General features: G+C 35.7%; 1 long non-coding RNA gene across 3 annotated transcripts; it reads left to right on the forward strand.

Annotated features, from left to right (window-relative positions):
• The first annotated feature begins 12139 nt into the window (after positions 1 to 12139).
• LOC130730492 (uncharacterized) lies at positions 12140 to 17864 on the forward strand. Of its 3 annotated transcripts, none has more exons than XR_009016361.1 (6): positions 12140 to 12273; positions 13019 to 13935; positions 14659 to 14830; positions 15304 to 15577; positions 16006 to 16898; positions 17103 to 17864. It is a non-coding gene; the product is annotated as an uncharacterized LOC130730492 (long non-coding RNA). The 3 variants fall into 3 exon arrangements; XR_009016362.1 differs by having other exon boundaries at positions 16616 to 16898; XR_009016363.1 differs by having other exon boundaries at positions 13019 to 13119.
• Positions 17865 to 18329: the final 465 nt, after the last annotated feature.

Below are 18329 nucleotides of genomic sequence, written 5' to 3' on the forward strand. Positions count from 1 at the left end.
TTTCCTGTACATGTGCTCGATTTGAAATTCTAAATATGTTCATTTCATGTGTTTTTCATGTTTGATTTGTTCTGGACTGGACATGTTCTTAACCTGAGAAATCTGGCTTTGTTTTTTCCTTCTTACAACATAATCTTCTTTGTGTCACATGGTCTCTGCTGCTTTTCTTTACTTATGGAATTATCGTCAATCATTCAATGAAATAAAATGGCTATTACGAGCTCAAATTTTAACTTTAAACACAATTGTTCGTAAAGAAAATAAATTATATGGAGGGGAAGTTTCCCAAATTGAAGGTCACGACGTGCCACAAGCGCAAAATCTTCAGAAGCAGAGTGAAGAGCATAATATCACGACTGATTTCTCAAAGAATCTTAGGGATGGTGCTGAGAAAAGTGGAGTGAAGATATTGGTTGCTCGGGAAATTTTGCTCTTTGATTCTATTTCATGGGACTTAAAAGATAACTATCTTAGTCCATGGAAAATTCTGCAGTGTTATCTCGAGAGCACTCTTCAGCTTTGACTTCAACTTGTCATTCTTCTCTCTCTCACACACACACACACACATATATGGTACTAGTGCGATAACCCGTGCGTTGCACGGAATTTGTTATGTTTAATTTTTTAATAAATAAATAAGTTATTCGTTTATAAGTCATTTGTGTAAAGATATATGAATAGAAAAATGAAATAAATCATTGAAATTGTATTGTATACATCAAACATTTCCAAAAACTTCCTTAAACACTACATTTAGAGTACTGGTCTGTTGTTTGCTTGCCTCATCAAGTATACAAAGTTTAAGACATTTTCTTGAGCGTACTCTAGAGAGAGCTACATATAACTGACCATGCGTGAAGACGGACCTCGGAAGGAAAAGTCTAACCTGAGATAGTGCTTGTCCTTGACTTTTGTTTATGGTCATTGCAAAGCATACTGACCATCTTGAACTTTTACATCACCTTAAAATGAAAGTCCTCATTTCCATTTATACCTTTCAAAAGAAATCACACTTGCCTATCAAAAAAAAAAAAAAAAGAAATCACACTTTCTCCACTAACATCTGATTGAGTGTTGTGCTTCAATGGTGAAAATCAATTTTTTTTGAAAATCTCAGGATGTTATTTCTTCTTAGCCAACTTTATATTGATTTTAGAGTATAATTTATATGACAATCTCTTGAAAATTGAAAAGATAAAATTTTTCGCGTTCACTTCTCCTTTATGACCCTAAATACACGTTTGTTTCGAGCATTGTGACTCGATTTCCATTTAGTTCTAAAATTTAGGGTTTATCCGTTGAGTCCTCATGCACTTGATTCTTTTATTTAGGGTTTATCCGGCTGAGTGCTCATGCGCTTAGTTCTCTTGTTTAGGGTTTATCCCGCTGAGCGTTTTCATACTTAGTTTTCTTATTTAGGGGTTATCTCGCTGAGTGCTTCAACACTTTATTCTCTTTTTTAAGATTTATCCCGCTGATGCTCAGGCGCTTAGCACTCTTATTTAGGGTCTACCCCGCTGAGTGTTTAACACATAATTTTCTAATCAAGGGTTTACCCCGCAAAGTGTTTCGTACTTAGTTCTCTTATTTAGGGTTTATCCCGCTGAGTGCTCAGGCGCGTAGTTCTCTTGTTTAGGCTCTATCCTGCTGAGTGTTTCAACACTTAGTTCTCTAATTAAGGGCTCGACCCGCTGAGTGTTTCTAACACTTAGTTCTCTAATTGAGGGTTTACCCTGTTGAGTAGGGGTGTCCAACAAAACCCGAACCGAACCGGACCCGGTCTAACCGGTCATTTTTTCACTCATTGGGCCGGTTCGGTTCGGGTGCGGGTCTGATCGGTTGAAAAAAATGGGTTCGTTTGGGTCTGGGCGGTCGGTTTCGGTTTAGGCTCTGGACCGACCGATCCGACCGAACCAGAGAAATACTTAAAAAAAACCGAACCCATCAGCCCACTATCACTCACCCAGACACCCACGAAGCCCAACTGAAGAGAAGTAAAACTGTGAAGTGTGAACCCTAGCTGCCGTTGAACTCTCACTCTCATTCTCTCTCTCTCTCACTAAGCGAATGGATGTTGCTGCTGCGTAAAAAATCCTAGCGTCGTCGCCCTCCCTCCATCACTCATCTTCTCATCTTCTTCTTTGGTGAGTCGCAATCCCTCTCTGTGTGAGACCTTGCTGGCCACTGCTTCCTTTTCCTTTCACTGCTCTCTCAAGCTCGTGATCTGACTTGCTCGTTTGTTTTTGTTTGTAGGTCGTGTTAAATCCCTGGAATAATTTGGCACCCCACCAAGGAAGCAGATCTGCTCTAGTAAGTTCCACCCTCCTCTAGTAAACATATATGCAGGTGGAGGACTTTTTTATTTTCTCTAAGGATCAGTGTGTGTAGTGATTGTGAGGGTTAGGGTATTTGAAAAATTAGATATTTGAGGAAACAATGGTATATACATTCGTTTTTTCTTTCTGCTATTTCCCTTGGCTGTTGTTATGTTTCTCATTTTCTCCCTTCTGTTTGTTTTTTCTCTCTAGCTCGTTTTATTAGTGGTCTTTTATACCACTTTATCTTATGTACTTTGACTTTGCTGATGCTTTTCCAACTTTTAGTAATAATATTCTCCTTTGTTTCTAAAAAAACGTGAGCTTCTCAAGTTTTTCCTTATTTGGGTGGCCAAAAGTTTTTGTCTTGGAACATTTTAGTTGGTGACTGTTTTGACGTCTGCAGCTAAGTATCTTAGCCTACATGCTATCTTTTATTTTCCTCTTTTGCTTTTTTACTATAAATTTTTGGTAAAGCTAGCAGATTTGGGGACTGTTTTACAAATTAGCCAAAGATCTTTTAGGAGTTGGTAATCAAAACATTGTTAAGATTATTGCAGTGTTTTTTCATGTTAGTAATCCACTTGGATATGCCTATTTTCTTATTTTGTGTAAATTTTTATGTTAATTTTTCTTTGGTAAATGTTAATTTGTCTTTGGTGAATGATACCTTATACAGTGATAACATGAGATTTCTGTTTCTTAGTCTGTTGCTATGCTATTTCTGTTTTTTATGGGGTGGTTTTATGAAGTTGTTAATGAAAAGTACTAGTTCCTTTGTTTTGCAAAGTGTGTTTCTAATTTTCTATTTTATTTATGAATCACTTTTGTTAACCTTTTTGTGTTATTTGTGATATGGGACAGTCATGGAGTAGCCTAATCAAAATTTGCCTAACATAGTGCCTGAACAAACAATAGGAGGTCGTGGAGATCAGCCGATTAACCAGCCAGCCGTTGCAATTGAAGCTGGTGGAGCTGAGCCTGCTAGAGCTGAACCAGCCCTTCCTCCTATTCCAGAAACTCGTAAGAAGAGGAAGCCAAATGCAAGTGGTTCTAGAAAACAATCACCCTCATGGGACCACTTCACGAGAGTGCCTGATCATGAAGTTCAAGATCCCACTGCTGCATGTAATTATTGTGGTAAGAGATATCTCTGTGATTCTAAGATTCATGGTACATCAAATCTGGGTGCTCATACTAGAGTTTGTCCCAAATATCCTTATGCTGTTATCAATGACTCTAGTCAAACAGTCCTATCTTTTAAGCCAGGAGAAGGTAATGATATGGTTGCAGCGAGTCAAAGGTTCAATCTTAAAGCATGTAGGAATGCAGTTGTCATGTTTGTTGTCTTAGATGAGCATTCATTTTCAAAAGTTGAGGGTGATGGGTTTAAGATTTTGTGTAGAACACTACAGCCACAATTTACTGCCCCTTCAAGGCAAACAGTTGCTAGGGATTGTTTCCAACTATTCCTAGATGAAAAAGTGAAGTTAAAAAAATTCTTTAGAACTGAGTGTAGGAGAGTTGCCCTTACCACTGATTGCTGGACTTCTTGTCTAAACACTGGTTATTTGACCTTAACTGCTCATTTTATTGACAATGAGTGGAACTATCAAAAGAGAATCATTAGTTTTGCCGAAGTTATCAACCACAAAGGGGATACCATAGGTAGGAAAATAGAAGAGATTTTGAGGGATTGAGGACTAAGGAATGTTTCCACTATCACAGTTGATAATGCCTCATCAAACGATGGTGCTGTGTCTTATTTAAAAACAAGATTGAAAAACTTCAATGGGCTTGTGTTAGATGGACAGTTCCTCCATATGAGGTGTTGTGCTCACATCTTGAACTTAGTAGTAAATGACGGGTTGGTAGACCTCAATTCCTCCATTAATAGCATTCGAGGTGCTATTAGGTTTGTGAGGTCTTCATCACAAAGAAAAAATAAGTTTAAGGAGTGCATCCAATTTTCCAATATTTCCTCCAAAAAACTTGTGTGCCTTGATGTTCCAACTAGATGGAACTCAACATATCTAATGCTAGATGCTGCGGAGAAGTTGCAAGTTGCATTTGAAAAGATTGAGTTTGAGGATCGTAACTATGTTCTGCACTTTGACAAACCTCTAACTCCCTAAGAGTATTGATTGGGAGAATGCAAGAGCATTTGTAAGATTTCTTAAGATTTTTTATGATGCCACCAAAATTTTTTCAGCATCTGTGCATTTAAGTATCCATACTGCCTTTCATCAACTCTGTTTCATTTATACTGAAATCCTAAATTGTATTGCGAGCCCAAATCCTGTGTTGAGTAAAATGGGTCAAGAAATGAAGAAGAAGTATGATAAATATTGGGGTAATGTTGAAAATATGAACCAGCTTCTATACTTCGGTGTGATTCTTGACCCCCGTAACAAGTTGACGTATGTGGAGTGGTCTCTTAGAGAGATGTATCCTGATAACCCGAATTTGGTGAGGCTCTTGTCTGAAAGTATCAAGGAAAATCTGGGTAGAATGTACTCTTGGTATTTGGCAGCACATGAGCAGTCTATTAGGGGTAAACAACAGGCTAATGAAGAAAGTTCAGGTGGAGACAAACCTGTTGCTGCTGAAGCGCCATCACACGTGGCTAGGAGAGCTGCCTTTTTACAACATTTGAAGGAAAAAAATTCAATTGAGGAAAAAAATGAGCTGGAAAGGTATTTGGGTGAAGCTATTGAGAAGTCGGAAGAAAAATTTGATTTACTTTTGTGGTGGAAACATAATAGCTCTCGATTGCCCGTATTATCAATGATGGCTAGAGATGTTTTTGCCACACCTGTTTCCACTGTGGCATCAGAGAGTGCTTTTAGCGCTGGTGGTAGGGTCATTGACATATTTAGAAGCTCTCTTTCCGCAGAAATGACAGAAGGACTAATTTGTACTCAGAATTGGTTGAGGCCTTGTCGCTTCCAATTCAAAGATCTTGATTTGAGTGATGAGCTTGAAGAATCTGAAAACATTGTGGCTGGTATGTTTTTCAAATTATATTCATCATTTGTAGTTTTTTGTGTTGTTCAGTCTCTTGTATTTTATACGTTGTTTGTCATTGTTTTCAAGAATTGCTAAAACTTGCTGGAACAACAATTGGAGATGGAGATGATGGTCAATCATCTCAATCACAGCCTATGCGCTGTGATTGATAATTTATTGAAGTGTAAGTTACTGTTTAGTGTTTACTTCATTTTTAAGTTCTCTCTCAGTTTTTAAAACATGCACTTCTGACTTGGATTTTTTCTGACATTTTATGCAGTTCTATGACTTTTTTTGGCTTTTTTGGAGTCTTGTATAAGACATGACTCACTTAACCTGTTTGCATTGCTGGATTTGTCTCTTTTAGTGCAATACTTCATTTTCCTTGTAATGATGTAAATCATCTAATTTCTTTATGAAAATCTGTTTTGTTGCTGAAATTTTGGTTCCTAAAATATTTCCTTACCTTGTTGCTGAAATTTAGGTTGAGTTTAAACATCCCCATTTGTGGAAGCTGTTGCAAGTAAGGAACTCCATCTTCAAGCTGGAATGTAAAGATGAATTAGGTAATAATGTAAAGCTGAATTACACAATAGACATTCCCATTGACCTTCTATCATTTGATTTACTTAAGATGCTTGATTGTGTAGGTTGGCCATGATGCTTATATTAACCAGCAAAGCACTGATTCTGGGGGCGAGAATGACTTGGCTTCAATTCCTTTAAGCAGATGTTCTGTGATCATGTAATGCCTTACAAGTTTCTTCCCTCTATTTTGTTAATCATGTCTTTGATTGAAATGTTGGTCTGCATTGTAGTAGAAAATCTTATTGATCTCTTCTTTCAGACTTTCATGGAACTGTCTTTCATGGAAGCTGTCCAAGGGTGCACCAATATTGGCATTTCAAACAGAGGCTCTTTGCAATACTTGTGGTATGCTTGTTAAGCTATGAATTTTGAATATGTTTGATTACTTGTTATGGAAGTGTGGTGCATAGCTTAAGTTTAAGTCGTTATGAATTGAATTTATGACTGTTCTTTGCATGAATACTATAATTTATTAACTCAATTTGCATTGTTGAAGGAAAGATGGAAGGTATGAAATTGGTTGGGCTTGCAATGGAAAAAACAAGGAACAATGAAAGTGACACTTGGAGATGAAGAAGGAACAATCTAGTGGCCTTGTTGAAGGAGGCTTACCAAATATCCAACTGATGTCTTTAAATCATTTGTGGCACTGAAAAAACTAATGCCATGCTATTTGAATTTATAATTGTAACTATTTTTAAGTACATTCCTTGATTGCAGCAGGTTGTGGAACTAATGATCCATTATTACCTTGTTTAAAATGTTTCTATGCTCTTTGAATTTGTAACTATTATTAAGTAAATTCCTTGATTGCAGCAGGTTGTGGAACTAATGAACTATTACCCTGTTTAACATGTTTCTATAATTCGTTAGTTTTTTTTTTTGAAAGAATAATTTGTTAGTTGATCACTTGGTCAAGTTTTATTTTTTTAACAGATAGTATTGATTTGGACTGTGAAAAATATTGGTAGCCCAATATGTCTTTGTCCAAAAATATCCCAAAAAAGTTGTAAAAAAACTGTTGAAAATAAGAGCAAAAATAAAAATGTCCAGGCCCAACAACGTTTTTTTTTGTCACTGGCCCATCACCCGTTTGAACCCATCCGACCCACCCGTAACCCGCCAAACCCGCACCCGAACATAACCGAACCTGTATATGGTCGGAAATGGGCCTAGTTTGCATGTGCTTGGGTTCGTTCGGTTTGGGCTTTTTGGGCCCGAAACCGACCGAACCCGCCCGATGGACAGGCCTACTGTTGAGTGCTCAGGCACTTAGTTCTCTTATTTAGGGCTCAGCTCGCTGAGTGTTTCAACACTTAGTTCTCTTATGTAGGGTTCATCCTGATAAATATTCGGGAACTTAGTTCCTTGATTAACATTTTTTGTGCATATATACTTTATCTTTATATTTTGACTTTGGTCAAAATTGGCTGCTTTTAACTTTATTTTACAGTTCTTTTGCATGAATTAAAATAATTTTTTTTAATTTAAATATGAAGCTTTTTAGCTTTTAAGTTATAAAAAGATGAAAATTGACCAACAACTTCTAACTTTTATTAAAAGCTTTTATTTTTATCTTTATTTTTCTAATATTTTAATGAAACAAAATTATACTTATCTACAAACCAATGAAACAAAATTACACTTATCTACAAATCAATTTTATCTTTTTCAAATTTTTTTTAATCTTTTTCCAATAAGCTTCTAAAAATTTAAAACCTATGAAACTGTTTAATTTTATAAACATGTTTTTTAAGTTGTGAAACTGTTTAATGTTATCCTAAATTTCTAATACACCATCTATCCGATATTAAAAATGAAGAAAATTTAGCCTTCTATTTTTTCACATATAAGTTAGAAACTGCATTCAAAAAAATTTCTGCTAGCATAGACATTTTCCCTCTTGATTAATGTATCAATAGGCCATATGAGAAGAATTTCTCGTTTACTAACAGTACAGTGAAAATAGGTGGGTATGTGCAAAGGTCGACAACCACAAGAACACACTCCAGCTGAGAAAATATTTTAATTGACAATCTTCCTCATTTGTATGGTACTTCACTTAGGTTGTGAAAACCATCACTTAATTCTAACAAAAGTAGACTGTGTAGAGAATTATAATTGAGTAATGCTATCAAACCAACACCAACATAGACAATCAATCTTAGGAAAAACTTCTATAAACATAGAAAAAGAGGAAGAATGATCTAGAAATATGAGATTAGTGTAAGAATAGAAAAAATGTAGTATTCATAAATTCAAAAATTAAACTCGATTAAATAATCTCAATCTTTACTGCCATAGTTTTATATGTGGAGACTAATAGGCATACAAAACGAAACGGCAAATGAATATAAAGTAAAGAGTTTCATATATAGAGAAGCATGGATCCTTGCATCTAAATAATGAAGCTTTTAAGACTAATAAGAATGACCGTAATCATTAAAAAAAGGGAGGAATGCCATTGAAAAATTAAGGAGAATTCTAACCATTGCAATCGACACATGTATGAAATAATGATAATTTTGATATCAGTTGATAAATTTAAACACAACAAAGTGAAAGTAACTGAGGAAGGTACGCTAAACTAAGAGTAACGGCTTGTAAGTAGAAAGAAGTTTTTCTCATTTGGCTCCAAAATATAGCATCCTGTTAAGCTGCATATATCACTAAGAAATTAATAGTTAGTAACGTAACTATCCAATTTGAGAGAACATTAGCATCTACATAAGGACTGTCGTGAGTCATGACAGCTTAAAAAATCAAGTCCTGATTACCAAAATAGCAGTTTCCTTTTGGACCAAAGTAGCACATTAAATCTTAAACTGGTCCAGCAATAATCATAAATAACAGCTAAAAAATACTAATTATTAGGCTTATGAAAAAGAATCAAACCTTAACTCACTGTGAAAATAAAGTGAACAAACTGAGCCAATAAAGACAGCAAATAGCAAATAGAATGAAATGGAACCTCATTTTTCATCATGCTTTAGCTACAGAAACAAATCCAGGTTTGCATCACTCTAAATGAAGAAAAGCAATGTGTTAAGAGACAAAGAGAAATAGAACACAAAGAACAAAGATAACTAATTGCAAATGTGTTAAACTAAATGTTCTTTCAAAATGTTACAGTAGCCGGAAAAAGATATGATTGTAGATTCCAAGTGGCATCTTGTACTTGCTTACCTACTATAGAGCGTGAGAATAATCCAGTGAGAAGCAAGTAGCTAGAGGTTTTCGGGCAATAAATTAGCTACATGAACAAACATTAGATTTTTCATCGCTTCTTTTAAAAAGTTAAGATATGTGCTGCCAAATTTTAATACTAATAATTGTAAAGAAAATACTACATTAGAGAGATAAGTTAAAGACACACTCAGATCATAGTCACTTGTGGTAGACTGACTCTTGAGTCTTGACTTCAAGATGAATTTTTCCTAAGAACATGTGATTGTTCAGTGAAAGCATATCAATTGGATTAGAACATGCATCTTGGGGCACAGTATGAGTTGTACAAAATAGAAGAATTATTTAAAAGATAGAGTGAAGAACCTAAGCTAATAAAAGAGCAAATTGAAAGAATGGCACATTTTTGTAAGTGGCTTTTTACATGATATATGGCTACTACTTCAACTTTCATGAACTTCAACATACCCATATGAGCAACTCCAGTTAAAAGAAAATAGGAAAAAAAAACTTCCTTAGCTTTTGAATGAAGAATTACAACAAATCATTATTTTCAAATGCATCAGAACGAATGAAGAGTAAAGGCATTAGGTAATATGATTAATTAGAATAAATCATTAGCTATTCATCCTAAAATTTATGAGACATGATCAATAAATCACCAAATTAAGAAGCATAGACAATGTACCAAACTTCTAACATACATCAGTGATCAAACAATACCAATCCCAATATGAAAAAAAAAACATCTGCAACTTATTCACTCAAGGGGTACACCATTTGCACAGTAAAAGGAAGCAAATATCAATAGAGGGAGCGAATAACAACCCACCAACTAAACCAAACCAATTTAAGTATTAATATAAATAGCAATTAAAACTTCTGAAAGGTATCAAAAAATCTTTAACCATTAAGATTAAGACATGTTAAAGAAATAAAAAACAACTATTAGAATGAAACCAAAACTAATCAAAATACCTCTAAATGAATTATTCCTGCAAGTAAAGGAAAACGACATTAAGCAAAAGAAGCAGGGTAAACATCAGTAACAACATATTAACCGGAAAGGGGAAGCATAGGTTTACATCGGAAGGAAAACATGTCACCAACAACACAGGTTTTTCAGAAACCAATTGAGAAAAATTGTTTAAATGCAGTGTTTGAACCTGTGGAGATCAAAGCTACCAAATCCTCTCATCATCCCTACCTCAAACCTCTACTGCTACCTCTGTTCAAAGACATAATATTTTCTTTTAACACAAAGATCATAAAGTTACTGGTAAAACAAAATTAAATAAGACAAACCATAGTTTTAATCATGTGTTGTTATCCAAGTCAAAATTCTGCATCTTATAGTAACATTTAAGGACACTTGTTGCGTCTTTTCACTCCCTGCTGCTGATTTAACATATTAGAGAATGTTAATCAATTAACTTATAGGATTTAACCTTCAACTTTTGGCCACAACACATAATGAACCAAAAATAAAATCTTAGATTTCAAAAATTGGAAGAGTTCAAGCTATATAAGTTTATGATATGACTAAATGAAAGACAATAAACATAATATAACCTTGGATAGAAATCCATTAAAATCAAGCTTGTAGTTAGTAGTCTTAGGCACGATCATCTCATCCAAGCAAAACATGTACTACTTAGAGTCTTAGACCATTAAAGAGAATCAAAATAAGGAGGCTGCAACCAGATCCTGGAATTACTGCACAAAACACAGGTTCTCTCTTTTGTTCAACAATGACTACCATAAACCCTAGAGGAAGCACCTCCATGTTCATGTAACATGCTTAGTGATTTAGTAACACAACTTTTGGCTAATGCAAAGTTTTTGGCCAATTAATATGCAAGTAATAATTTGGCCACGAGAGCAAAAAGCTGGTAAGGTTTCAATTTTGCATCCAAGATAGGAAAGTTCATATACCCAAAACTCTATTAAGAGAAAAATGGGTAGCACAAATGAAATAGATTGTCTCAAATTATCATCTATTAACATAGTACTGATTTATGTCCTGTACTGGGAATGGCAACTTCACCACATGTTTGATTCCTAAAAACAAAAATAGTCCAAGAATATCAGACAATTATAAGAGTAAACGAAGCAAACCAAACGGAATGTCTCAGTTCCAGATTCTAAGTATTCTTCTGGCTTGAAGAGCTTCTCAATATTCATGATGAATTTTATAGCAACACCACGAAAAGGGAGAGAAACTCGGTCAGGCGTTTTATCAAACAATTAGTATGCACGAGTGAAATATAAAGGAAGGAGGGTTTGTGTTCACTGAAACTCATCACACAATTAGCATGCACCAACATTTACTTAAATACAGATGAAAATCTATTCATCATTTTTCAGGTCAATCCTTTGTAGAAGTTAAAATTCCACATTAATATAGAAAGATGAACTAAAAATTCCCAAACGGTGGCATCGAAATAGAGAAAAAGAAGAATGGAAAAGATTTTGCTTATCTTATTTCGACATAGTGCCTCAAAAAACGAAATGCTCAATCCTCTTTGCAGTTTTGCAAAGACTAAGCAACTGATTGGAGCGGAAAAGACAACCACGGCACTATGGTCGTCGCCGTCCTGAACCTCCAAAACTTCCAGATCGGGACCATTCAAGCTGCTTTCCTAGTCTGCAAGTGTCGACAGCGAAGAACAGAGTTACGCGTGGATTCACCATCTGCTCGCGCCTCGCGATGTGTGGATGAGGGTCGTGGGCGAGACTTGACAGGGTTCGGCGAGAGAAAGAATGATTTCCAAAGTGGATGAATTGCCATAAGGAAGGAGAAAATAAGGCCGCAAAAGGACGACATCGCCGTGGACATCACCCTCTCGACGGCTGATCAATGTGGCTCAGCGAGTGGTGAAAAGGAAGATTGCAGGTTCATATATGAGGATTCGTCTATGGTTGCTGAGAACCTGTGATCGTGGATTCATATATGTCCTGGTCAAATTGATGAACCGTGTAAAATTCTTCAAAGGAGCATATCGGTTCTGGTCAGCAGAAACTCATTCCGCGACATGTTTTCTATCCCTCTAGATTGTTTTCACCATTCGGTTGCAAAGGAGATCCCAGGAGATGTATTTGCTATTGAATGTGCAGAAATAATTCATGACATCTGTTGGTATTCTTTGAAGCAATATCATTCCAAATTAATGAGGTATTCATACTAACTAACTAACTAGTATGTTTTATTGTCGTTGAAGCCTGCTTTTGATTCATTTTCCTTTTTTCATTGGAAAATACATTTATAGGTAGTTAGACAGTGGCATCCAAAATATGCTCATCGTTAGCTTACCTGTAAGATAAGCAATAAAGTACGTTGACTAACTAACTAGCTGTGTATATAATAATACTTTACATGTACTCTCTGAAAATAATTGGGTCTTTCAAATATGGTATTTAATTTGTATGTTTGTAATTAGAACCAACGTGCATGCTTGACATGCAGTATCCTTTAGGTAATCATAAGAAAGTCTTAGTTATAAGCTTCCTTCTCATGAAATTTTTGATAGATGATTTGTGGAATGTTCTCTATTTATATCCCTTTTCCTGCGTGTTCACTGTTGATTGTCTCTGACATTTTATTTATACGAGTCGTGCTTGGAAAATGATCGTCCAAATTCAAGGTGCAGTTTGTAGAGGAAGTGTGGGTTCATAATTGTTTGACACTTGATAGATAATCAACAATTGAACTGAACATATTTTGACAAAAACAAGCATCTGATTATAGTATAAACAGTGTTCATTTTTTAAAATCTTCTTCCTTAATTTTCTGATCAGCTAGATCCATCTGCTCTTTTGGAAATCTTTATTTGATTGTGAATATTTGGCTTCCTAGTTTTCCTACAATATTGTCTCCCTTTGGGGATATATTTTTAAAGCATGTTGGTTTTTCCTTACAGGATCACTTTTTGTAATCTATCTTCCATCAAGTTTGAAGACCTGGATTCTTGGCTGATGGTAGCCTTTGTACTCTCGAGAGGTTCCTGTAGTTTTTCAAAAGGTCATATTCTCTATTTCAAGTTATTTTCCATGACAGTTTTCACTTAATTGGTTCAATACTATTCAGGGTTGTCAATAGCGCGCTATAGCGCTGTAGCGCTGCGTAGTGGCCGTTGGCCGCTCCTAGTTGTTACATAGTGGTGCAGTTCAGTGTAGCGGCTGTTGCGGCTGCTAAAGCGAAGGAAATAGCAGCAATAGCGGCTCTATTTGGTCGCTATTTGCTGGAACTGGTAAAATCCCAAAAATAACCTACTAAAAGTTCATGTTAGGGCATTTTGGGGAGGTATTTCAAGGTTTTTGCTTCGGAAACATACTAAAAATAGTCAAGTTTGAGGATGAGGAGGAAGTCATATAGAACTTTCCAGTTTTTGGACACTTCATTTAATGTATTTTGAGTATGAGTGCCATGAATTTTGAGTATTTTTACCATTTATATGTATATTGTTATATTGTATAAACTATACAAGAAAAGACAGTATAGCAGTCATCCCGCTATGCGCTATACCCGCAATAGCATTTTTGTGGTCAGTCACTACGCGCTGCTATCCGAGATTGACAACACTGCAATGAACCTACCATTTTTTCCATGTTTCTACTTAATTTGCTCTTGCTTTTTCCACTGCCTTACTCAGTAAGTCTTTTAATTATTGTTGTATTAATTGGCTAGGAAACAGAGATTGAAAATTTGTCACTCCTTTCTGAAAGCATAGATCAAAGGAAATTCATAAAACTTTCATGGACTCTTATCCAGCATGAATTAGACTTCCTGGATTTTTATTTGTCATGACTAAAGAGGCCTCCCATTGGTTAGAAAGACGTAAGTAAAAGTCTCTTTGTGCATCAAGGTGAATATATTACTTTGTGTAAACTGCTAATACTTAAGAGTCACCAACCAAGGAATTGATATGCTCGAAGAACTACTACATTATGTCCAATTATACTCAACACACCATTATTCGGGTAGAGTTAATATATTCTTATGTTTTCATGCTAAGAAATATATTATATGGAAGATACCAATCTAATTAAATGTGGATATAACTGAATTTTATTTACATGGTCACATGTGCATCAATTTGTTGCCAAGCCATGCCATTATAGGGAAAAAAAAGAACAATGTAATAGTTATATATCCATTTCCTTTTTTCTTTTATTGTACACTACTACATTTAAGCCATTTGCTTCATTTTGCTTGTAGCCAATATCTTATTTTAAAGTTCCATTAATTTTTTTGAATTTCGGTTCGAATTTAAAATCTTATCATCAATGCATAATCTCCTTGACTGTGAATCTCTTACATATAGTTAGGCAGGTGGAGTTCAATTTTTCAGCCCTTTTGTTTTGTACTTTAAGAAGCTGAAGGCGAAGATACTTCTTAATTTGCATATCCTGAACCTGTCTTTCTATCACATTCTAGTGTTGATAAGTATAACACCTCCGAAAACCCTTCAAGCACTTGCTGAAGTTCCCTTTGTTGTTGCCCAGTTAAATTCTGCTGAAATATAAGTTCTCTTTACTTATATTTCATGTTTATTTTTAGGTGGTGTTTTCCTACGTGGTGTTTGATCAAATTATATGCTTCTTGCTGTTGGAAGGGTCAGTTCAAGTATGGATCTAATTGCTCAAAGCTTAGAAAATCTGCACGACTCAAGACATGAGAAGCCACCTTATAGACCTGCTTTTTGCTCAGAAAAAATGGAACCTTTGGCAAGGTAATCTGTCACCCCTTCATACTGCTGCTATCCGACTTGTACATTTGTATGCCGTAATTAATTTCTATTCTTAGTGGACTTCACTAATTTTCAAAAATTATACTGCACTTGAACAACTGTTTGACTAAGAGTAGGAAACTGTGTTGTGTTACTGAGCTTTATTGTGGATGGCAGCAGTGTTTGTTAAAGTGTGCATTACAATTAACAATAGCAGTATATAAAGAGTACTGCTTATGATAGTAAGTAACAGTTGGGTTACTAAATCCCTATATTAACAGAAGAAATAACTACTTGATTAACAAACTGCTTATGAGCACTTTTTTGGTCGACCACTACGCGCTGCTATCCGAGATTGACAACACTGCAATGAACCTACCATTTTTACCATGTTTCTACTTAATTTGCGTGCAGTCTCATATAAATTACAGCTGCCTATTACATCAAAAATTCACCCGGTATTCCATGTGTCACAGACTCACAGCTCAAAAAGGCAGTAGGAATCCAGTTATTCCTTCTTTACCGCAAGGCATGGATGCTGAATTGGGAGAAAGGGTTGAACCAGAAAGGGTGTGGGAGTAAGGAAAGTAAATGAAGTGGAGAAGATATTATTCAGCACTTAATACAGTGGCAAGACCAATCAATGGAAGAAGCTACTTGGGAAGATGATTTCACTTTGAGGAGCCAAGGCCAATCAATGGAAGAAGCTACTTTGGAAGAAGCTACTTGGGAAGATGATTTCACTTATAGGTGTGAGATTTCATCAGCTTACTCATGATCCTTCACTAAATAAATACTATTTCCTTGATAGCATGTAAAAACAGGGAGAATTTTCTTATTTAACTGAGATAGTAAAAAGTGTGCATTACAACCAATAATAGCAGTATATAAAGAGTACAGCTTAGGATTGTAACTAAAAAGTTGTAACTAAATCCCTATATTAACAGAAGAGATAACTACTCGATGAACAAACTGCTTATCAGCAATCTACTTATTACAGAGAACTCTAGGATAGTTTTTGACAACTTGCAATGTAGATACACCAGTCATCACAATAGCAGTATATAAAAAGTATTGCTTATGATTCTAACAATTGTGTAACTCAATCCCTATACTACTTGATTAACAAACTGCTTACTCACAATCTAATTATTAGTTTTTGACAACTTGCAATGTAGATACACCAGTCGTCACATTAAGTTCTCTACTCGGGAGAACAATGATTCATCAGTACCATCTGTAAAGCCACTGTAGGAGATGCATGAGGCTGGCATTGTAGCATAATGTTTGAACGAGACAACAATGACTGCCATATCGTCGTGTCTGCCTCCTCTCCTAGTGGCTTCCTCCATCGCAGTACAGAGGAGCATGTGTGCAACTCCCTGGATTGAAAAAAATAAATTAGATATTCATGTTTAAAGTTTAGAATGGAAAAGCCCAGAAAAAGAGATGAAAGATTCAATAGGATTACCTCTGCAGATGGCACTGAACCGACAACATCCAGCAGTTGTTGGTTGCTGATGAGGGTCCAGAAGGTGGGAGAAGCCAGAACAAGGGCTTTATGCCTTGTTCCAAATGCCCTCCTTTGCAAGGATGGTACAGCAGCTGCAATTAGACAATTTGGTTGGGCTGGCCCATTCAACATAGTAGCCTGTAAAGACAAATCATAAGATATTTGAACAAAATAGACATTAGCCTTAAATATATATATATATATATATATATTGAACTGTCTTTTGGAATATTAATCATTCATGTGGTCAATTAACTGTGCATTTATACCTGAAGGACACCTCTACTTGTGACCATGTGAGCATCAGAAAAAACCATTTCATTATGGTTTGAAGCCCATATAAGCATTCCTATCCCTCCCAAAGTCCATGAGTATAAGGTACCCTTCCATATGAGGGCTGCAGTGCAGGAAGAATCTGGTAGTTCTAGTATCGGGGTCTCCGGCAGAATCATGCGTAGATGTGCACTCAGCTGACTAGCAGTGCAGGCAATTGCTGCCTTGACCCCTTCCTGAGACAATTGAATACCAGTGGCAATATAGTCTGCAAATGACAATAATGTAAGAAACTCATCAATTTGTTTTTTTCATATCCCTCTCTTCTACCATCTCATTTCAATGTTCAAATAACTTTCTTTATCATCTCATTTTTCCTATTTCTCTCTTCTTATTCTACCATCTCATTTCAATGTTCACACAAATTACATTGAGAAATTACAGCTGCCTATTACATCAAAAATTCACCCTGTATTCCATGTGTCACAGATCAAAAAGGCAGTAGGAAGCAATCCAGTTATTCCTTTTTTTATCGCAAGGCATGGATGCTGAATTGAGAGAAAGGGTTGAACCAGAAAGAGTGTGGGAATAAGGAAAGTAAATGACATAAAGACGATATTATTCAGCACTTAATACAGTGGCAAGGCCAATCAATGGAAGAAAACTTGGGAAGATGATTTCACTTTGAATAGCCAAGGCCAATCAATGGAAGAAGCTACTTTGGAAGAAGCTACTTGGGAAGATGATTTCACTTATAGGTGTGAGATTTCACCAGCTTACTCATGATCCTTCACTAAATACTAGTTCCTTGATACTATGTTAGTAAAAAGTTTGCATTACAACCAACAATAGCAGTATATAAAGAGTACAGCTTAGGATTGTAACTAAAAATTGGGTAACTAAAGCCCTATATTAACAGACTTGTTACTGCTTACGGTTGTGCAATCAGTCAAGGAATCCATTGTAGAAGCAAGGGACAGGGGTGTGGGTTGTTACCAGTGGCTTTTTTTGGTTCGTTTGGCAAGCATTTTGATAGGGCTTGCGGGTTGTTATCAGCAGTGTTAGGGGGTTATGCTTTTTCATTAGCTTAGCTTCCATTTTTGTTGGGCTGGTGTTGCTTTTTCACTGCACTATACAGTATTTTGCAGGTTTAGGTATGTAATTTGATTTCATATGTTTATGTACTCTTGGGTGAAGCACCCCTTCTGGCTTGTTCAAAAAAAAAAATGAAATAACTACTCGATGAACAAACTGCTTATCAGCAATCTACTTATTACAGAAAACTCTAGGATAGTTTTTGACAACTTGCAATGTAGATACACCAGTCATTACAATAGCAGTATGTAAAAAGTACTGCTTATGATTGTAACAATTGTGTAACTAAATCCCTATACTACTTGATTAACAAACTGCTTACTAACAATCTAATTATGACAGAAAACTGATAGTTTTTGACAAGGTAGATACACCAGTCGTCACATTAAGTTCTCTACTAGGGAGAAGAATGACTTTCTTTACAGATTTCAATGTTAAAATCACTTTCTTTACCATTTCATTTTTCCTATTCCTCTCTTCTTATTCTACCATCTCATTTCAATGTTCACACACCTCTCATTCCTATACTACTTGATTAACAAACTGCTTACTAACAATCTAATTATGACAGAAAACTGATAATTTTTGACAAGGTAGATAGGCTTAATCCAGTTTTTGGTC

Source organism: Lotus japonicus, chromosome 1 (assembly GCF_012489685.1).
Source record: "Lotus japonicus ecotype B-129 chromosome 1, LjGifu_v1.2".
Lineage (NCBI taxonomy): Eukaryota > Viridiplantae > Streptophyta > Magnoliopsida > Fabales > Fabaceae > Lotus > Lotus japonicus.